The following is a 23,687-nucleotide window of genomic DNA, read 5'->3' as shown; positions in this document are numbered from 1 at the left end:
TGTTGGGGGCCAGGGAATTGGAAGTCCTGGAGGAGGTGGAGGGCATGGGTGGTGTCACGGACGTAGGTAGGGAGTTCCTGGACCAAAGGGGAGAAAATGGAGTCCAGACAGGTGGAGATGAGTTCGGTGGGGCAGGAACAGGCTGAGACAATGTGTCAACCAGGCCAGGTAGGTTTGTGGATTTTGGGAAGGAGATAGAAACGTGTTGTCTAGCTTGGTTGGTGTATTTGATAAAATGGGAAGCTGCTAATGAATAAGGTGAGCTGGGCCATTAATAAGACTTTAACATGTTTTGATCACACCTAGTCAGCAACTTGCTATCGCCTCAAGAGAAAGTCACCTCACACTCAGTAAAATTATAAAAGATGGAGCTACATGCCACTGACGTCCAGATCAGCTTCCCCAGACTTCTCATCTGAGTCTGCCACAAATCTTGCTGTAACCATCTTACTCAGATGCCATTAAGATTCTGCCCTATGTGATAGATTTACGGGAATTAGCAATAATTTTCTCGAACAGAAAGACTTAAATGTTTGCATTGTCATTGGTGAACTTGAATTAACAATACAAAATGAAAGGGTTGCTTAGGACCAAGGTGGCATAACAAATTATGAGCCAAAGTGACTGTCACTGGAATAGTTAGCTCATAAAATTATAGCATCTGACAATGCAACATGGCCTTAAGAATATATACTGAGATATCACAGTGTCAGATCAGTCTCTCGTATTCTTAGTTCATAGATAAGAGTTAATATAATTTTTTTGTTACTTACACTGTTGATTAGTAGCTATGACAAGGGTACTTAAAGTATTCCATCGATCTACACGTACATATGTACTAGAATTCTCATACATTTGATGCAAATTTCATTTACTTACCTGCAGTTCATTTAATTTAACTTTTATAGTGATATGTGCATAGCTCTGGGTCTTAGGTATTTCTGATTTCTAGGTCATGCTAAACTTTATCAGTTTGCTCACTCTTCCATTAGGTTTGGCAATTTTTATATGTTTTCACAACCATTAATAAACACTAGATCAGCATAAGGATTGTCTTTCATCATTTCCTTGAGATATTTGCTCCCAAGTTGAATGAAGTTGATTGAATTCTGTCATTAAGATAAGTTTCTTTATATATACTTTCAAACACGTGGTAGTGTATATTTTCCTTCTTATGCTGACTATGTAGTCAAAAGCATATCCTTGGATTTCTGAGGCATTAAGCTCTTTAAACAAGAAAAGGTTATTTTAAACTTCCGCTTCCCACAATATCAATTTGTGGCAAGGGCACTTGCTTGCTAGGCAGGAATAAGTTGCCAATTAAAGGGAGTATTAATTGTTAAATGCCTTACTGATGGGCTGAAGTCATATTATTCAGCTTTCTTTCTTGCTAAACTTGCCAAACAAGTTAGATATCGAGAATGCTCAGCATGGAAACCAAAGTGGACATCTGGCGGAGACAGGTCATGAATTTCTCTGAAGAGCCTTCATGTTGGACACTGGGCAGCAACATTCCAGGGCATGCTCTATGGGTACTGACCACATGCACCTCACATCCATGGACATTGCCATCCTACATGCACCAGCTTCAAAAGAATCCTCATGGCACATCTCCAAACTACTTACAGGATGTCTGAGCACTTCACTGCTGCACTTTAAGTTTTACAGGCAACTATCATTGTAAAGCTGCAACCCCGACACTATGGGGTCAGGGACTTGTACCTAGCTCATGAACTGGATCAGGTTGTGTCCCAGGGTTCTTTGCTCACTGTCATAATGCTCACTGACTCTGGGCCTGCCCAGATGCTCATTGAATTCCTGCCTTGCATTGCCTTGCCTTTTAATACTTAGCCCTCTCAACCACCGATATCAAGCTCATATTACTTCTGTCTTACACTGGCACAAAGAACTGAAGAGTCACTGGACTCCAAACGTTAGTTCTGTTTTCTCCTTAGGCTGACAGACCTCTTGAGTTTCTCCAGCAATTTCTGTTTTTGTTTCAGATTTCCAACATCCACAGTTCTTTATTTCATTTTAGTAGTTAATGATATGAGCCTGGTAACATTTGATGAGAAAACTGACTAAGCCTTAAGGCGGGGAACTCCCCCCCCCAAATATTTTGAAGTAACTTACATTTAGCAAAACAAAGTAAGATTCAGCCCCCAAAAATAACACCATTTTCTATCCTCTGATTTAGTCATGATAAGTAACCTTGCTGTTTACAAACAAGTTTAATGCTAACATAAAAAGAATCTCACAAAATACAACTTTAGTATGTTAAATATTTAATTGCAAAGTTTGGCAATTGGACTATCTATTCCATAAAGTTACATCAGGTGTAATGACCCATATTCATTACTGAAAGCCCACACAAAAATAGCCTTTCAGGAAAGGATCATTCCAAGATATGTTATTAGATAAACGTATTTTTACAATCTTTTTATCATGATTCACGTGTAAGCCACGTACAACAGTGCACAAATTGTACTTATCTTCAGCTGAAAGGGGGGCTTGCAAGTGGCACTCACCCCCTAGTTTGACATGAGCATGTGCCAGAAGCTACTGTTTGACAAAGTAATTATGAGCAGGTTTTTCCCAGCCTCTGAATGACATGGACTTTAGTATGATATAGGGTGAAATTGGCTGTATTTCTGTCTTGCCATGCCCTTTAGGGAAGAAACAAACTCAGACAGTTTATCATGGTGGTCAGCAGGCATCACTCAAGGTAATGGACATGCACACCATGCTACATCAAACTCACATCTGCCAATGTGTCAGTTGTATACATGGCAAACACGCTGTATGGGCGTCAACCAATTTTTTTTTACAATTCACTCACGAGATGATGGCGTCACTGGCTAGGCCAGCATTTGTTGCCCATCCTTAATTTTGCAGAGGGCAGTCAAGAATCAATTACATTGCTGTGGGTTTGGAGTCAAATGTAGGCCAGACCAGGTAAGGATGGCAATTTCCTTCCCTAATGGACATTAATGAACCAGATAGGTTTGACAATTGACAATGGCTTCATGGTCTTATTAACCATTTAACTCCAGCCTTTTATTGAATTCAAATTCCACCACATGCTGTGGAGGATTTGAAACTTTGTACCCAGAACACGACCTGGGTCACCAGATTAACGGTCTAGTAATAATACCACCAGGCCGTTGCCTCCCATGAATGGGTGTTTCAAAGCGCAAGAGGAATAGTCATCGGTGAAGTCAAGGGAGGCACCATTCAGTCAAGCCCAGGGGCTTTGACACAACCAGTCAGCCAACTTCAGCAGTCATAGCCAGATGGTCTCTCTCACTACAATCCAGGAATGGGCTACAGTCCGTTCTGTAGGTCCAATGAAATGAGTTATAGAGATGTACAGTATGGAAACAGGCCCTTTGGTCCAACTCATCCATGCCAACCAGGCAGCCTAAATTAATCTAGCCCCATTTGCCAGCATTTGGGCCATATCCCCCTAAACCCTTCCTATTCATGTACCCATCCAGATGTCTTTTAAATGTTGTAATTGTACCAGCCCCACCACTTCCACTAGCAGCTCATTCCATATACACACATTACCCTCTGCATGAAAAAGTTGCCCCTCATGTTCCTTTTAAGTCTTTCCCCCCTCAACTTAAGCCCATGCCATCTAGTTTTGGAGCCCCCTGTCATAGGGTCTGGACCTTGTCTATTCACACTATCCACGCTCCCCATGATTTTATAAACCTCTATAAGTTCACCCTTCAGCCTCTGACACGTCAGTGGAAATAGCCCCAGTCTATTCAGCCTCTCCCCATAGCTCAAACCTTCCAACTCGGCAACATTCTTGTAAGTCTATTCTGAACCCTTTCAAGTTTCACAACATTCTTCCTACAGTAAGAAGATCAAAACTGAACAGCTGTAATAAATCAATTAGAGAAGGGTGCACAGATAGGCCAAGTGTTGAACCATTGGGGTCTTCCATCCAAGTGGACATGGGTTGGGCCACAGTTAGTCCTAGGGTTCATCTCAATGAAATTCAAGGGGCTTAATCAGAGAACGCTGCTATAGTAGGGCAACTGGGAAGCATGATTCTGGGATAACAAGGTGTAGAGCTGGATGAACACAGCAGGCCAAGCAGCACAGGAGGAGCAGGAAAAGTGACATTTTGGGCTAGACCCGAGCTTGTTATCTCAGATTCTCCAGCATCTGCAATTCCTACTATCTCTGAAACATGATTCTGGGGATTGGAGACCGTACAAAGGGTGCAGTAATTGTGAAGCGAGGAGTCTTATTACAAGTGGCAGAAGATGGTAGTGCATTGGATAGGTACTGCAGGGATGTAGGGAAGGCCAGGTCATCCATGGTCACCATTATCCTGACCTCAAGAGGGGTACAACACAGTGTGATAGTTGGTATGGCTAAGCTTTAAGGGCAGGGCTCAAGGGTAATTTTAAGAGGTGAAGCTAAAATTCAGAGGTGTGTGAAGACTCACTGTGGAGATTTGGGGGAATGGGTGGGAGTAGGTGAACTCCCTGAAACCAGGCTGAGCCTGCAACTCACTCTATCAAGCTCGATGTTTATTAACTTCATTCTTCAGGAGACTTGTAACTGTGCTATTGAAATGGAAGATGACTGCGACCACACCCAGAGTATGTGGAGGAGCATGCAGGCTCTACTTATGAGTAATGTGAAGCCCTTTAAGGGGAAATTACATTGATCTGGCACTGAGTCAATATAGCATGAAATTGTCTGATCAGAGCATCTTACACATGAAACGTACGCAGTGTGTGGAATATAAATCCTGGCCATAAGCAATCTTGACTATGTCATTGGTCATTGCAGATGAAAGATAGTCACCTCTGTGAAGCAGCCTGATCTTCAATGACGCCTGTGGGCCATAATTCACCAGACAATCTGAAATAACATCAGCTGCACAGGGCCCAGAACTGATTTCCTCTTATCTTGAATTCTACGCGGTCACCAAGATGCTTTTTTTTTTGTGTTGCTGCCTTTATTGAGAAATTTGGGGTGGGGGGATAAGTTATCACTCATCAGACAACTGTAATATTTTTTACTGTATTTGCATAATACTGCTTGTGCTGCATTGATCAGAATAAGGTCCTGATGTCAAAGGTTCATAGATAGGCACTCCATGGCCCTCCTTTTTGATGAACTCCATGTCCCAATGTATGGAAGAGTGTCTGTCAAGAGTTGAATGCCTTACAAAGATGCTTACTAGGAGACAAGAGCTACCTTGAACAACGATAGCTTATGGCTCTGTTACTCAAAGCCATACTGAGGCCAAGTATAATTACAAAGATGCCCATGTTTGGACCAGGCCATTGTGGAGCTTACAGTAGATCTCCAAAATTGTGGTTGAGGTTCCAATGCATGGATTGGTCTGGGGAAGCATTGTGCAACACGTTGGATGGTGTGGACTGCACAATTCTAACGCTCTGCCAAACTCGAGCAGGCAACAAGTAAATGAAATAGACTGTGGAGAGCTAGGAGGGTTGCAGCAGTCTTCTGAGGTGGAAGATGAGGACAAACAACAGAAGGAACATCATATTCCCAAAAAAGCACTGCAGTGTTAGTGCAACAAGCTAGCCAGGATTTAATTGACACCCAATTCCAGCAGGTGAGAGCTGGATAAAAGGCAAGCAGTTCCTTTTTGTCTCCTTAGGCAAATGAAGCTTCTGTATGTTTTTGGTTGCTTATTTTGGCTATTGCTGAATTGATTTGACCAATGATCGATTTTTGTTTACAATGATTTGAAGGCTTGCCTGTATATTATGATTCTGAATTGAACAATGAGAGGATGTTAGGCTGCACTGCGAATTAGGGAAACAGTACCATTCCCTTCCATAGGGCTCTAAGATATGATAAGGCTAAAGATGGTAAGCTGTGTAGCTTGGCTTTGAAACAGCAATACAAATTTAATGCGCACTTGAGTGTACAAGAACGTGTCAGCCTTGTCACCTATGCATTTGTTTTTCGTTTTCCTCCCACTACATACAGGAACAAGGCCAACTTCTGGCTGGCAATGCCAGACAAAGGATACAAGAATATGAAGGATACAAGAATCTTTCAAAGAGAGCACCAGTGCCAGTACTCCCAGGAGGTCCCACCGGTAGTGAGTACTTCCACTAATGGAAGATGAGTGCGGCATCGCAGGAGATTTGGTCACAAATAACGAGGTGAGTTACAGAAAATAGTGAGAGAAACATTAGCAGGCCTCATGGAGAGGAATCTTCTATAAAGGTCAACAAAATTGACACTGAACCAAATGCTGATCAAATTCAGCCCAATATGATACAGATCAACAAAGTCTAGGCCCAAAACATCAGCTTTTGTGCTCCTGATATGCTGCTTGACCTGCTGTGTTCATCCAGCTCCACACTTTGTTACCTTGGATTCTCCAGCATCTGCAGTTCCCACTATCCATGATACAGGTCATCCTTTTAACATGGGGTTGGGAAAGTTGTTATGGTGAACTGTCCTTCTGTTGCTGACATTGCGTAATTTTCCTTTCCTAATACCGATGCATAATAGGACGTTAGGCCACTATCCCTAGGTATCTACCTTCACCAAAGTTGAAAGCTATCCCTTCTGTGGCAGAATTTGACTGGTGAGAATAGGGCCTTGCTGGAGGGCACTGGAGAAATTCAAAGTTTACATCATAGTAGGATCTTTTAACATGTTAATCATAGTCTTGTGATGATCATTGGATCTGAGGGCAATATGAGGCAGATTGGTCTCCTTATGCTCTACCTGCCAAAAATTAATGGTGCAGTCAAATGGGACATAGCTCAATTGCTCAATTTATCTTTGTGATACTGGGATGCTCCTCCAGTTTGAAAAATCAACTGCAATGTGATTCTTCTCACTGTTGGCTGTATTAAAATGTGGTCCAGCTGGACTAGATCTTCCACTGGGACTATTAACAACTGTCATTTATACTTCACATTCTATCTGAACATCCAAATTCCACTCACTTTGAGCTGCATCATTTACCAGTACTAGGTGTTAGACAAGCTTAGCTTGTAGATCATTGCCTCTGACCCAGAAAGTTGTGTCCATCCAGGATTGGAGTATAATGTTTGTTGGTCGGGGGGGACAGTCCCATGCAGCACCAACAGAGTGTTGCATTGTCCAAAGTGGTATCTCTCAGTGCCATTCATGTAGATGTAAAAAAAATCCTGTTGTACTATTTGATGACAAACAAGGGAGGTAATCCATTTCAAGCCTACCAACTCCCACAGCTACCTAGAATACACCTCCTCTCACCCACCTTCCTGCAAAAATGTCATCACCTATTCCAAATTCCTTGGCCTCCGCCGCATCTGTTCCCGAGATGAGGTATCCCAGATGTCCTTGTTTTTCAAGGACCGCAATTTCCCCCCACAGTGGTCAAAAATACCCGCGACCACCTCTCTCGCGTTTCCTGCACCTCATCCCTCACACCCCCTTCCCACAATAACAACAAAGACAGAATCACCCTCAACCTCATGTACCACCCCACCAACCTCCGGATACAATGCATCATACTCCGACACTTCCATCTGCAATCTAACCCCACCGCCAAAGACATTTTTCCCTCCCCACCCTTATCTGCTTTCCGGAGAGACCACTCTCTCCCATGACTCCCTTGTCCGCTCCACACTCCCCACCAGCCCCACCACATCCGGCACTTTTCCCTGCACCCACAGGAAATGCTACACCTGCCCCTAGACCTCCCCCTTCATCCCCATCCCAGGCCCCAAGAAAACCTTTCACATGAAACAGATATTCACCTGCCCATCTGTTAATGTGGTATACTGTATCCACTGTTCACGATGTGGCCTCCTCTACATCAGGGAAACCAAGCGGAGGCTTGGAGACCACTTTGTGGAACACCTATGCTCGGTTTGTGTCAAACTACTGCACCTCCCAGTCGCGAACCACTTCAACTCCCCCTCCCACTCCTTGGATGAAATGTCCATCCTGGGCCTCCTGCAGTGCCACAATGATGCCACCCGAAGGTTGCAGGAACAGCACCTCATATTTTGCTTGGGAACCCTGCAGTCCAATGGTATCAATGTGGACTTCACAAGTTTCAAAATCTCCTCACCCCCACCCGACCGCATCCCAAAACCAGCCCAGCTCAGCTCTTCCCCATCTCCTTAACCTGTCTGTCCTTTCTCCTACCTATCCACTCCTCCCACAATAACCCTCAACCCACCTCCTACCTACCAGCCACAACCCCGCCCCCTTGACCTGTCCGTCTTCCCTGGAGAGACCAATCCCCACTCTAACTCCCCACCTACACTCACCTTTACTGGCTCCATCCCTGTCTCGTTGACCTGTCTGCCTCTTTTCCACCTATCTGCTCCTTTATCCATCTTCCATCTACCTCCCTCTCTCTATTTATTTCAGAATCCCCTTCCCCTCCCCCATTTCTGAAAAAGGGTCTAGACGCGAAACATCAGCTTTCTTGCTCCTCTGATGCTGCTTGGCCTGCTGTGTTCATCCAGCTCTACACCTTGTTATCTCAGAGTCTCCAGCTTCAACAGTTCCTACGGTCACTGAAGGGAGATAATCTCTGTGTCCTGGCCACCATTTATCCCTCAACACGCATCATCAAAATTTGTTCATGTGAACTGTCATATCTATGGAAGCAATGCTCTGAGCATCACAAAAGTGCGAAACAGAACTGAATTCATTATTCTTGTAAACTTTTTTTTATTTTGACCTGTCTGATGTTGCTATATAGATGTCTATCCTTATCTTTAGCTTCCAATGCATTAAAACTTGAAAAACGTCCACAAAGCTAACAGTTACTATTTCAGAAAAAAAATGAAAAAAGCAGTTGCTGCTGCTACTGGGCTGTTGGGCCTTTTATTGACCTTCCAACCCTGCATTCTGCAAGTCCACTGTTGGCCACTAGTCATGCCATTTGGGGAAACTCACTTCTCGGTAACTGTTCCCCTTACAAAGCAAACTTGTGACCCCCATTTGATCCCATCATGAAGCCAAGACCCAAAGCCAAAATCCCAACTTTCTTGCTAATAAAATGTGAGGCTGGATGAACACAGCAGGCCAAGGAGCACCTCAGGAGCGCAAAAGCTGATGTTTCGGGCCGAGACCCTTCATCAGAGAGGGGGATGGGGAGAGGGAACTGGAATAAATAGGGAGAGAGGGGGAGGCGGACCGAAGATGGAGAGAAAAGAAGATAGGTGGAGAGAGTATAGGTGGGGAGGTAGGGAGGGGATAGGTCAGTCCAGGAAAGACGAACAGGTCAAGGAGGTGGGATGAGGTTAGTAGGTAGATGGGGGTGCGGTTTGGGGTGGTAGGAAGGGGTGGGTGAGAGGAAGAACCGGTTAGGGAGGCAGAGACAGGTTGGACTGGTTTTGGGATGCAGTGGGTGGGGGGGTAAGAGCTGGGCTAGTTGTGTGGTGCAGTGGGGGGAGGGGACGAACTGGGCTGGTTTAGGGATGCAGTAGGGGAAGGGGAGATTTTGAAACTGGTGAAGTCCACATTGATACCATTAGGCTGCAGGGCTCCCAGGCGGAATATGAGTTGCTGTTCCTGCAACCTTCGGGTGGCATCATTGTGGCACTGCAGGAGGCCCATGACGGACATGTCATCTAGAGAATGGGAGGGGGAGTGGAATTGGTTTGCGACTGGGAGGTGCAGTTGTTTGTTGCGAACTGAGTGGAGGTGTTCTGCAAAGCGGTCTCCAAGCCTCCGCTTGGTTTCCCCAATGTAGAGGAAGCCACACCGGGTACAGTGGATGCAGTATACCACATTGGCAGATGTGCAGGTGAACCTCTGCTTAATGTGGAATGTCATCTTGGGGCCTGGGATAGGGGTGAGGGAGGAGGTGTGGGGACAAGTGTAGCATTTCCTGCGGTTGCAGGGGAAGGTGCCGGGTGTGGTGGGGTTGGAGGGCAGTGTGGAGTGAACAAAGGAGTCACGGAGAGAGTGGTCTCTCCAGAAAGCAGACAGGGGTGGGGATGGAAAAATGTCTTGGGTGATGGGGTCGGATTGTAAATGGCGAAAGTGTCGGAGGATGATGCGTTGTATCCGGAGGTTGGTAGGGTGGTGTGTGAGAACGAGGGGCATCCTCTTTGGGCGGTTGTGGCGGGGGCGGGATGTGAGGGATGTGTTGCGGGAAATACGGGAGACGCGGTCAAGGGTGTTCTCGATCACTGTGGGGGGAAAGTTGCGGTCCTTGAAGAACTTGGACATCTGGGATGTGCGGGAGTGGAATGTCTTATCGTGGGAGCAGATGCGGCGGAGGCGGAGGAATTGGGAATAGGGGATGGAATTTTTGCAGGAGGGTGGGTGGGAGGAGGTGTATTCTAGGTAGCTGTGGGAGTCGGTGGGCTTGAAATGGACATCGTTACAAGCTGGTTGCCTGAGATGGTGACTGAGAGGTCCAGGAAGGTGAGGGATGTGCTGGAGATGGCCCAGGTGAACTGAAGGTTGGGGTGGAAGGTGTTGGTGAAGTGGATGAACTGTTCGAGCTCCTCTGGGGAGCAAGAGGTGGCGCCGATACAGTCATCAATGTACTGGAGGAAGAGGTGGGGTTGGGGGCCTGTGTAGGTGCGGAAGAGGGACTGTTCCACGTAACCTACAAAGAGGCAGGCATAGCTGGGGCCCATGCCGGTGCCCAACTTTCTTGTCTTGGTAGGTTTGCAGAGGACACAAAATTTGGTGGGATAGTGGACAGCAAAGAAGGTTATTAATCAGCAGCCATTTGCCTATTTACTCAGGAAGTGGTTCAGATGTGGAGTGCACTGCCTGTAAGATTGGTATAGGTAGAGAATTGGATAGTTACCTGATGCATGCACATTCGCAAGGGGTGGGGATAAATGAGTTGCACTTGTAGACAGCCAGCAGAAACACAAGACTGAATGGCCTCTTTCTGTAACTATTCTTTGACTTTGCAATTGAAACAACAGCAACAGTTTCTTCCTTTATAAATGTATGACAGATACCCTCCTCTCTTACCGAAGATGCAGTTTTGTTTTGATCTAATCTGGAGCCAATTGATAGCCAAATTTGGCTCCATGTACTCTAGTAGTCAATTGCACAACACGGCATCATTATTTCTGAAGAGCAATATTTACAAAGAGCATATTCAGCAGGTTTGTATTAATTTAAATGTTATTATTAAGCATCTGAATGTATCTGAAATAATTATTTTTCAAATGCCTAGACAAGGCCTCAAGCCCAAGCAAACTTAAAATATACAACAAGCAGTCACCTGAGACACAATATAGCATGTTGTTCTGAATTGAATATTGAAATATTTCAGCAAACCTGGAAGATGCAGTACCAAAGGTGGTTCTATTCCATTTTGTTATTTTCTTTCAACGTTTGACTTTCCTCTTACATTTTGTGCTGGAATCACTGTTAAAGCTTTTGAGAAATTTGTCCTCGCATAAATCAGGAAGTTACTTTTGCATGCACTGCAACTCCTACATTATTTTCAAAGAATATGTTTTACAAAAGATATGATTTGCTTGGTTCTTTGATGAGACACTGGGTTTGACAAGAGATGAAGGGCCTAATTTTTTCCAGTTGTCTGGGTCTATTGTAAAAATCATCCAAAAGCATTTAGAATTACATTGATAAATCTATTACAGCAATGTACTTAATTCAATGAAGTAGTCCTTGGTATATAATTTCATACTAATTTCATCATACCTGTATCATCTGTTTGAGAAACTCAAGGCCTAAGAATCAAAAGTGAAGATCTGCAATTGTTCGTTGAAGGACAACATAGAAAATAAAAATCATTGCCTGAATCACTGTCAAATACATTTGCTTGGTGGATTAAGTCATGGAAGATTACTGCTGTGGCAGCGCTTTATTTCCCAGTAAGTAATGGGAGAGCTTTCCTAATATACCAATTCCAATGTGAATAATTGATCAACAAAATAATCGTCTTACTGCGGTCTCAAAGGTTTTCAGAAATAAACAACTATTGTATTTAATCTGCATAACGCTAAGGATAACCCCTCACTCCATCAGAAAAGTGACATACGATATGACTGTAATAAAGCTGAACTAATCAAATACAGACCAAGATTAAAAAGAATTAATAGTGACATGTAAAATCCATGAGATGACAGGCAGCCTAATACTACTATAATCAAAGGATTATGACTCATCTTGCTAATCAACAACTATTTCATCAATGAGACACTTGCCAACTGAGTAAACTGAGTGGTAAAGGCTTGTCAGAGATCCAAAAATCTCCAATCATTGCTGTCAATGGACACCAGTTCCACAAAATAGATTAAGTTATGGACTAAAGTAGGGCCTGAATGTATTCTCCGAGCCCCTGTAGATGGAGACCCCTCGGCCCAGAATGGTGGGGTGGTTGCTGGTTGCATTTTCAATAAAAGATGTTAAGTGATTGAAGAAAGTTTGACTCCATTTTATTTACACAATCAATGAATTCTACCATTACTTTGGTGATGGTTAAGAGGATGTTGTTCAGGCTCCAGGTTATATTTTCTTTCTGGGGCTGTGAGCAGGGCAAACTTGGATATTTTTCCAGAATATTTGGGAGTTAGCAGTGTCATAACTATACTTTCTACAGGTTCAATTTGTTATGGTGCATGGACCTTCAGCCTGAAGCCAAATTATGACCAGGGTTTATGAAAAATTCATTTTAAATGAACTTGTAAGATAGAGTGAATCACATTTACTAGTTTTTGTTTTAAATTCAGTCAAAGTTATGTAGATGTTGCTAGCAAAGCCAGCAGTTATTACCTACTCCTAATTACCACAGAAAGGTAATGGTCAGCTGCTTTCTTGTATCACTGGAATCCTTATGGAGCAAGAACACTCAGAGAGCTGTTAGTGAGGGGGTTCCAGGATTTTAACCCAATGAAATAAAGGAACAGCAATATCGCAAATATAAACACACAAACAAGGGACAAGGGTAGGGTTCTCAGCTCCTTGAGGCCGCACTGCCATTTGATAAGACCACAGATAATCTGATTTTGACTCCATTCCTGTACTCCCCAATTATCCTTCACCTCTTTAGTAATCAATGATCTATCTACCTCTGCCATAAAAATATTTTGCAGAAGGGAATCCCAAAGACTCATCAGCCTCTGAGGGAAAAAAAAGTTTCCAAATCTCTGTTTTAAATCGGTGATCCTTTTTATTTTAACTCTGATCCCTAGTTTCAGATTCTCCCACAACAGGCAACATCTTTTTAACATAGACCTAGTCAAGTCCCCTCAGGAGCTTAGATGTTTCAATTAGCTGCAAGGATCGGTGCCAGGTCCACTGTTTTTGGTCATTTGTGTAAGCAATTTGGATGTGAACATGGCAGGTATGGTTGGTAGGTTTGCAGAGGACACAAAATTTGGTGGGATAGTGGACAGCAAAGAAGGTTATTTCAGAGCAGAACAGGACCTTGATCAGATGTGCTGAGGAGTGGTAGATGCACTTTAGTTTAGATAAATGTGAGATGTTGCATTTTAATAAGGCAAATCAGGGCAGGACTTGTACACATAATGGTAGGGTCCAGGGGAGTGTCGCCAGACAAAGAGACCTAGTAGTGCAGATTCATATTTCCTTGGAAGTGGAATCGCAGGTAGACAAGGTAGTGAAGATGGCCTATATAGCAAATACTCCACACGTGTAGCCAGCACATAACAGAAAAATTAAATGTCTCCGTGTTTTCAGTCAAAAGCTTGGTCCACTTTACTGGATGGAACTTGTCACATTAACAGTCCACTAATCAGCTTTGCATAGACCAAATGGTGAGTTTTGACAATTTCTGTTGAACAAGGAGAAATGCTCTTCCAGATTCGATTGGAGCAAAGCAACCACTAACCACTCCCAGCTCCCTCCATAATTACTATTTACTCCCTGAGCTTACCCTGCCACTGGTTCAAAGTTAGTGAATTGCAGCCTATTGACACTTTGACAATTCAGCTTTCTTTATTCTTTCATTCTCTGGCAAAGCCGACATTTATTCTCCAACCCTACTTCCTTTCTACTGTGTGACTTGCTAGGCCACTTTAGAGGACAATTAAGACTCAAACACATTGCTGGAGTCACATGTAGGTAAGACAAGGTAAATGCAGCAAATTCCCTTCCCTAAAGGGCATTGGGAGTGAACCAGGAGGGTTTTTACATCCCCAAAATAGAACAGGCATCCTGTTGTCACTATTAGTTGGTCTCCTCTGGTGTCTGATGATTAAAATCTGCCAGAGTAAATTTTAAAGAAAGCACCAGAGCATTTTTTCATTTCACACCCACTTACGCCATACCCCAAAACAATTTAATCTTCCTTATAATTTGTTGTTTTCAATCTTGGGTTTTCAGGCAATTGCATGGAAGTGGCAGAGATTTTTTTATATCACTGAGTTAGATAAAAACCTTGATAAGCGTGCATAGAATAACAAAACAAATCTATCGCTGGAAAAAGAAGTTGGCAGAAAAAATAATTCTGCTAATTGCCACTGATTAGATTAGATTCCCTACAGTGTGGAAACAGGCCCTTCGGCCCAACCAGTCCACACCGCCCCTTGAAGCATCCCACCCAGACCCATCCCCCTATAACCCACACACCCCTGAACACTACAGGCAATTTATCATGGCTGATCCACCTAGCCACTGAGCCACCGTGCTGGTAGACTTTCAAAATGGAAAACTAATTGAAAATGCTCTTTTAAGCTCTTTCATTTGAATATAAACCCCAGTGGGAGCCATGAATTTGAATCTAGATTGACGTTTTAGGAAACCGAAAGAATTCCAATTTTAATCACAGTTAACATCAACAGGATCAATGTAGTATAGAGTATGTACCATCCAAATGTCTTTAAGTGTGAACCCCCATTCAAAAACACCAGCTGTGATTGAAACTTCTTTGTTAAAAACTCACAGCCACTACTGTGCAGAAGGAAAACAGGAATTTTCAATGCAACACCTGCTTCCTCTGCAAAATTCAGAATGCAGCTGTGGTTCCAATTTATTTACACGTGAAAATTAATATGTCCAAATGGACTAAAAGGGATTAGTTTCTTAGGTCCCTCCATCACCTGAAAACTTCCACCTGATGAATTGCATTGCCACTTAGTTTTCTGATACAGTGAAAATTTGCATTGTCTTCGATTTCCAAACAAGGCATAAATCTAACATTTCACTCGCTTTACAAAAATACAAACCTAGCATTACATTGATTTTACTCATATGGCAAAACTCATTCTTATCTTGACTTTTCAAAGAGCCAAATATTGCCTTGTCTCTCCTAATGTGGATGTTGACTTATTCAATAACCCAGGTTGACAGAAAGCATATAAAATCAGAAATCATTCATTCCTAAAATATCTCTTGCCAGCTCTAAAGGACAATGACATGAATTTGTATGGTGCAGTGTTAATAGATTCAACATGTAACTTTCACTACGACAGCTCCTCACATCTCTTCATTGGCGTCCACCTCCTGTATAGCTACATCACAATTGGAAAAAAAAAATCTGGTAAACCAATGTTGATTCCCAATATCATCACTGCAGTCCATGGCTTAATTTTTTTTCCACGACAAACTTTTGAATTATAGTGGAATGGTTTCACTTTCTCTTGATATTATTGGAATCTCAAAAAAGGCCTCTCTGTCAAATTACCTGTAATATCTATACATGTATGGAATAAATTTTTAATGAATTGTTAATCTGCCTGGATAATTACTAACGTAATTTTTTTTGTCCCTTGATGTGAGTGCTCTTTAATAAAAAAATTACTATAAGTTATTAGAAACTGTAAGCAATTAAAACAAAGCCATACCCTGAACCTCCTAAAATAGCAGGCTTGAATAGGAAATCGATATTCCGTTTGAGATTTTCCTATTACAAGCAAACATGTGCAAGATTGTAAAGAATTATACCAATTACTTGCACTTGAAAACAATCTTCTATATTTGAAGTTGCAATTGTATCTAGTCAGCATTGGCAAGGTACTACAAGTGGTGCCGTTGCAAGGTCCTCTAGATTATTTGGCAAGAAAGCTGGTCCAACTGCAGAGTCCTGTCTGAAGCCAATCTGTCCATCGTCAAGGTATCAATCACACAAAAGCAGTGCTCATGGGTGGGACATGTCATTTATATGCCTGACAGCATGCTGCCCATGTAACCGTTCCACTTAGAACATGGTTGTGGGAGAAAACTCCCAAAATGACAGCAATAATCCCTTTAGGGATGTCCTTAAAATTTACCTGAAGGGATCAAATATGCTACCGAGTCATGGAAGGCTCTAGTTTGTGACTGAACAAAATGGAGAGTGCTCACCTGGGAAGGCACCACATACACTGAGAAACTTGGTTGGAAACATTCAGAGCCAAAACCAAGGCATCAGAGGAAACCTCCTATCAACCCATCTATCCAACCCTTCAACCACGACATGTGAACAGGTCTGCAGACTGTCCATTAGACTTAACAGCCGTCTCAGAACGCATTGAACTGAAGTAAAAGCAAGTCATCCTCAATTCTGAAGGACTGCCTAAGTTGAAGAAGAGATGTACATCTCCAGTGCAATCATCCTTCAGGCACAGATCACAAATTCTGTCATAGCACTTGGTAAGCAAAATTCGAATGAAAGGTTTTTGGAGAGTGTTCTCCAAATGATAATTTAATCTTTGCAGACTCAATAAATTAACTAATTCAGAACATTTTCTTTTGCAATTTATTCCTTTTGAAGTCCATTGCCTCTTAGCCACCTTTGTCTATGGTACTAGCGCAGTCTCAATTACACTCTTCTCTATGACCACCATCATGTTTGACCAAAAGGGAGCGTGTTGCAGAACAGGATGCCTTGATGAAACCTCACATCCACAAGGCTCTTCATGTTGTGGAAAAACCATCAAAAGTTAAAACTAATTTGATTTCTACTGGCATAATTGCACCAAAATCTGTACTGAGATTCAAACCCACATGTGTTTGGTCGGAGATAATGGGAACTGCGGATGCTGGAGAATCCAAGATAACAAAGTGTGAAGCTGGATGAACACAGCAGGCCAAGCAGCATCTCAGGAGCACAAAAGCTGACATTTCGGGCTTAGACCCTTCATCAGAGAGGGTGATGGGGAGCCACTTTCACATTTAACAATGAAAATCTCAACAATGCATAACTATTGAAAGTACACGTTCCAATCATTTCAAGTGAAAGGTATTTACAGAAGCATTGTCCTGAATCGTAACAGCATTTTACTGCCTTATCTCTATTTGCGCAAAGGTTCCTAATTCAGTTTTGTATCAAACATGCCGACAACTCAAATTAAATTCGGTATTAAAAATAGTACAGCTGCAAAATACACAACTCTCACCAATGATTTTAAATTCATTATGAAATAAAACAGTTTGCATTGTATCTGTGTAAATAGCCTAAACAGAGTCCCAGCTGTACGGCACATGCATCAGATTATGACTGACACATGTACTGCTTAAGAGATAAAAGGTTGTGTAAATGCCAAAGAAGATTCAATTCAGAGGTACTGTGTAAATAAGATATTATGTTTACCTCAGGAAAGACATTTATTATTAATTTTTGTTTTACGATAAAATTCTTCATCTTTGGATGATGCTATACTCCAAAGTTCATAACAAAGCTTTTCAGATGAACTGAAGTTTAGATTAGTGCTGCTGTATATAGTAGAATTTGAGAAAACTTCTAAATTCAGGCCAAAACTTTTGCTTTGTCATTTCGGTACTCTTTTTTTCCCCTTTGAGTTGCAATAGTGACATGGTATGCTTTACTAGTTACTGTGCCATCTGTTACAAAGCTTTTCAGAGCAGCTTCAAAAACCTTCTCTCAGTTGTGTACCATTGCTCTTCTCTGCCTCCTCATCATTTTCATGTTTCCAGCTTTGATTCTTCTGTGTTATGTTAAAAGGTTGATGCATCTTTCTGCACATGAAGAGTCCCACTGTTGGAATAATGCCAAGCTTTGGTGTAAAAACTAAACAAAATTGCACATTTTAATATTCAAAACAAAAACATTCATTTTTTCCCTGTTCACAAAGTCTTCTGATTTTCCTGGTAAACAACATTTTTGTTTCATTATCATTATTTATTTTTGTGTCAATTATTACTAGTCTTAAAGTATTTTGATCTGAGCTGCAGCACTTTATAACAGCTTGATAACTATTTCTCACATTATTGGGAAAAAAAATATTTTTCATTGTTAGTTCTGAGTCACCATACAAAAGAAATTGACTGCAATGGTAACAGGGATGAGGAGCCATAGAGTCATAGGGATGTACAGCACAGAAACAAACTCCTAGGTTCAATTTGTCCAAGCCAACCAGGTATCCTAAGTAAATCCAGTCCCATTTGTTAGCATTTGGCCCATACCCCTTTAAACTCTTCCTATTCATATACCCAACCAGATGCTTTTTAAGAGATTTAAGCATATGATCAAACAGGAAAAGTTGTGATAATTCTCCAAGAAGTATTAAAGCATAAAGGAAATAACACAGTGTGATGCTGGAGGAATACAGCTGGCCAGGCAGGATCAGAGGAGCAGGAAAGCTGATGTTTCGAATGTTCCTCCACATCCACACCATGTTACCTCTAACTCCAGCGTCGACTGTTCTTACCATATTAACGCTTGAAGGAGATTTGATCAAGGTGTTCAAAATTATGAAGGATTTTGACGATGTTAATATGGAGAGACTATTTCTTTGCCTTTTCTGCAGGAGGATCAGTAAAAGATGGGGCAGCGGTAATATAATTAGCAAGAATATCACAGGAACTATGAGGTGAGGCTCTTTTTCAGTACCGAGTAATGATCAAGAATACCTTTCCTGAAAGGATAGTAGAGCAGACTTAGTAATAACAGTTAAAAGGAACTTGGAATACTACTTTACAAAGAACATTTTTTTCGTAAGAACAATATACTGGCACTAAATTGATAGTGCTTTTAAAGAGCCAGCTTAGGTAGAATGGGCTGAATGGGGCCCCTTCTTTGTCGTGTAAATCATTCATGAGTTTACTGTTGAAATACAGAATTAGCAACCATTAGCAACCACTGATGATGATTCTTCTTAAGTCATGAATGTGCGATTAACAATGATAAATGGTGGAAACTTCATATATGAAACTATGGTTTGTACAATGTTTGTCTGTAATGGTTTGAAAAAAAATCAACAGAACAGTGAGGTCCTGTGGATACAATCTCCCCTGCCCTGGAAAGATGGGCCTGAGGCTAGGACTGAAATGAAGGCAGAATGAGAGACCATTCAACTGATGAGTTCTTGCCTGTGGCTGATCTTTCCAGAGGTGGTGTGGAAGTTGTGCAATAGCACATTTACATATTGGTCTACCTACTTGTGGACAGGCAAGGGAGACAGATGAGCCCTGGCTGATCAAAGGAAAAACTCAGCAGGGACCTTGAAGATACCTTGCCTGTGGCAGGCCTCGGAACTGTGAGACATTCTATGTCTACTCCACTACAATTGGAGTAATTTCTGTAACATACTACATGTGTAGAAAGATGTCTTAACATGAGGGTACCTTAACATGAGGGTATACCTTCATCTTTATTGAACAGATGTGGTCTCCTGCCTGAATACCTATCAGAGTCACAGCTTCTTCTCCAAATAGGGCTGCTGGAAGGACAAAACTGGGACCTTGCCTTTGGGTCAGCAAGTTGCTTGTTGTACCCATCGCCCTTTATTAGATGGTGGTTCCAGAGACAGCAAATTAATTGCTTAACCCTGGTTGAAATCTGCAGGCAGACAGCTAGGTCTCACCTGAAGGGCCAGGCATTTTACAGGAGTCTTCAAGACAGAACCATTTTACAGGAGTCTTAAAAGCATTCCTCAAGAGGTCAAACATCTTTCCTGACTCATGGGAAAGTCAGGCATGTCACTAGCAAAAATGGAGATGGCTCATCTGGAAAGATGTCAGCACATTGAGAAACTTTGTTGGAAATCTGAAGTTGGGGTGTCAGAGGGGATTCCATGTATCCAATCTTTCAAGCATCACTACAGTTGGCTCATCTTGTATTGGTATGAACTGTTATTTTGTACCCCATCACCTTTGAATGGAAGCAAGTCATTCTCAATCCCAATGGTCTGCCAAACAAGAGGAGCCTTTGTAAAATAAGGCATTAAGATCAAATCTATTGTAAGGATAGAAAAGCAAATTATGCCTCAAAGAGTGAATGTTCTTTGAACAACTTGGGGGACTTTTCAGAAGTTCAGAGAACAAAGTGTGCTAGTTGAATAAACGTTTGTATAAATTATTGTGTTATATTAGTGCAGATAAGAAGGCTTTGACACTTCATGTTCACTGCACTGAGCATCTTTGTAAACACTGAGCACAGCCAATTGCCTGAGTACAGCTGGCTGCACTTTTTGACTGACCATCCTGATGTGATTCAAAATTCCAAAGCCTCCTTAAATCACAAAGCAAAACAGAAGAGTCTAAATTTACCAAAATATTATTTAAATAAATATGTGATTATCATATCAATTGCTGCCAAATAATTAACACAAATATGCCCACTTAAGAGACTTAATAACCGAGGGATCAAATCTGCAGTTCAATTAGAATGGACAGTAAATTCATGAATATGAGATAAATGTTCTGTATATTTCAGGTATATCAAGGGAGCAATTTCATCTCATGCTGATTTTGGCTTTGATCCATCATCACATGTAAATCACTTACGTCATTACATATGGTTTGCTGCCTCTGTATCTTATTTAGCTTAACCAGAAACTTAATAAGAAACCTCACCACATGGTTATGTTGGTGTCAGTCACCGATATGTGATGGGGATGTTGGTTGTCAGTAATGCTGGCAATGACAGCACTGCAAACATGTGATGAGAATTAAAATAAAGACAGAAATTGAGGAGGCATACTGTGAGTTCATAAGCAAGCAGTTACTGCCTGTGAGACATAGAGATGGCTCAGGTGTTAATAATAGATTTGTTACCACGTAAACAAGATAATGCAAATGAAGATGGCCTTTGTCTTTTTTGATTAATTATGAAAAATCTTTTATTTGTACCAAAGTGCATTTCTATCAGAGCAAACCTCAGAGTTAAATAATTTTTGGAGATTGTCTCATTTAATGTGAAACCACTATTTGATGTAATTCTCCATTTGTGGTGTAGGTGACCTGACACGGTCATTATATATTATTGCCCAATTCAGGGTTTAAAGACATGACCTGAACAAATTATAAAAGCAATAGCAAAGCAGATGATTGAGATTATCATACTGTACTCAGTGATCATATTCACAAAGCCACAGGAAATGTTTAAAGTACTGAAGGTTAAAAGGAATGAATTGCAACTTAATGCTGCATGGCATTTAATTACAATTTCTCCTCAGGCAGAAAGGAGGAAAAGATTTTTGTTCAATTTTGTTCAAAGGACTATATACTCTTAAATAAATAGTTAACTTCTGGCTGTGTGACTCCAATATCTAATGGAATCAGTTAGTTTATTTGGCTTGAAGGCTGCTTTGTAAATGCAGAATGATGTCAACAGTGTGATTTCAATTCCTTATTACCACTTGAGGTCACTGTGAGGATTTTCCTTTTCAACTTCTCCCCTCACTTGAGGCATAGTGACCCTTAGGTTCCACCACCAGCAGCCATTTCTCCCGAAGGAGAAAGCAGCCCTATGGTGAGCTTGTCTTTCCATCTCGTATGTGTGCATTTAGGATGTTGATCCCTTTTGCCCATGTTCTTCCTCAATGAAGAAACAATTAGGGTCTGATCTGCCATACTGAGTTCAAACAAGCTATGACTGTGCAACACTTCAAGAATAAGGAGAAGCGGGGTGAAGCTAAACAACCTGAGATGAAGCTCTATTTGTTCATTTGCAGGAGACTGGCAAGGAAATTCCACCAGAGACAACTCAACGATGGAAACTGACGGATGAGGCAATTGAAGGTGCAGTATGTTCTTCAAGTTGGGAACCTGAGGAAGCTGATGGAGACCAATGAATGCCTGCTGGCCCACTCACATGCCTGTTTGCCCAGCTGAAGCCGGCAAGGCCATAGGAAGGTCACACAGCATTACGAAACATTGCCAAGATGTCTGACTGCCTTGATGAGTCAGTGAGCTGTATCACAGTGGTCTGAAGGTAATATGCTAAGCAGAAAAGGTCACTGTGTTATTTCATAGCGATTTCCCAACGGTCTTCAATGCCATTTAATGTACAAGGTCAAGCCATTATAACGGATCAACAAACTAAAAAAGAAAGGCATTTTCACAAATTTACTGCATCAATGTTTTCATTTACTTTGTTTACCAAATGGAGTACTTTTGTAGGCAAAACCAGATTATATAGCGGCCTTCTTGGGTATCTTGAAACTCCACTTAACATGAATTTGAGGGTATTTGAATTATGGTGATTTTACCTTATATGAAAATAAATGTAAAAACATTGGAGCTTCGAAGATCACTTTTACTATATCATTAACAACACAGAATTATTGTCTTCTCAAAAAGAAAGTATGACAGTAACTGAACTTTATTAAGCTGCACACTGACTGATTTACAAAACTGAGAATTGCTAGTCTCAGCATTCAGAACTAGGAGTAGGTTCTGAAGAAAAGCATGTGTCTGAAACATTAAAATTGCTCTCTTTTCATAGATACCGGCTATTCTGTAACATCTTTCCAGCGTATTCCTTTCATATGCCACATTTCCATAAGATGCAAGTTGTTCTTTTCACTTTCCTCTTATCTCACCTGAGTGCTTAGTGACACCACTGAGATTGAGCACTGGGATGCAAGATACTTATAAATTTCTCTACATGCAAGACAAAACAACAGAATATAAGAAGTTCTTATTAAACCAAGTTTTACACTTGATTTTGCTTCCGATTATTGACCAGTTTAAAGAATTATAGAATCCCTATAGTTCAGATAGAGGCCATTTGGCCCATTGAGCCTGCACTGACCCTCCAAACAGCATCCCACTCAGACCCCTACTCTATCCCAATAACCCTGCATTTACTATGGCTAACCCATTTTGTCCAAGCATCCCCAGACACTGCAGACAATTTAACATGGCCAATCCACCGAATCTGCACAACTTTGGACTGTGGGAAGAGACCGGAACACCCAGAGGAAACCCATGCAGACACGGGGAGAATGTGCAAACTCCACACAGACTATCAACTGAGGCTAGAATCGAACATGGGTTCCAGTCACTGTAAAGCAGCAGTGCTAACCCACTGTAGAATGGTCAACTATTATTTAAGACAAAGGTATAGCCTGTCTCAGTCATATCCATGTCAAGCTTTTTTTTAACAGAGATAGTAGGAACTGCCGATGCTGGAGAATCTGAGATAACACAGTGTGAGGCTGGATGAACACTGCAGGCCAAGCAGCATCAGAGGAGCAGAAAAGCTTGATGTTTTGGGTTGGTATCCAAAACGTCAAGCTTTCCTGCTCCTCTGATGCTGCTTGGCCTGCTTTGTTCATCCAGCTTCACACTGTGTTATCTCAAGTTTTTTTCCCCCACTTTCCCTGCAATTAACATCCTGTTAACATGAAACATCTTCAAACCCTTTCAAGTAGAGCTGAAATCATTTTCTTTCTATTTGCAACCATTTCAAAGGGTAAATCTTTCCTAAAAAGACTCTGAATGATGCAGAATTCCGGGACAGGAGGTCATTAAAGCTACAGTGAGTAAACTTGAAAAAAAGATTTGAATTTTCATGGGTTTCTAAGATGTTT

General features: G+C 41.7%; 1 protein-coding gene across 4 annotated transcripts in view; it reads right to left on the bottom strand.

Annotated features, from left to right (window-relative positions):
* The window catches only part of LOC125446424 (G patch domain-containing protein 8), a 563,528-nt gene that overhangs the window by 196,668 nt on the left and 343,173 nt on the right, over nt 1-23,687 (bottom strand). Inside the window, exon 1 of one of the 4 annotated variants that reach the window (XM_048520017.2) lies at nt 11,668-11,732. The exons of the other annotated variants lie outside the window; for them this stretch is intronic. The gene's annotated coding sequence lies outside the window, so the exon portion shown is untranslated. Of the gene's footprint in view, nt 1-11,667; nt 11,733-23,687 lie in introns of those variants that run through there. 4 annotated transcript variants of the gene reach the window in all.

Source organism: Stegostoma tigrinum, chromosome 2 (genome assembly GCF_030684315.1).
Source record: "Stegostoma tigrinum isolate sSteTig4 chromosome 2, sSteTig4.hap1, whole genome shotgun sequence".
NCBI lineage: Eukaryota > Metazoa > Chordata > Chondrichthyes > Orectolobiformes > Stegostomatidae > Stegostoma > Stegostoma tigrinum.
The sequence above is the reverse complement of the archived record's forward strand: the minus strand, read 5'-3'. Positions and strand labels throughout refer to the sequence as shown.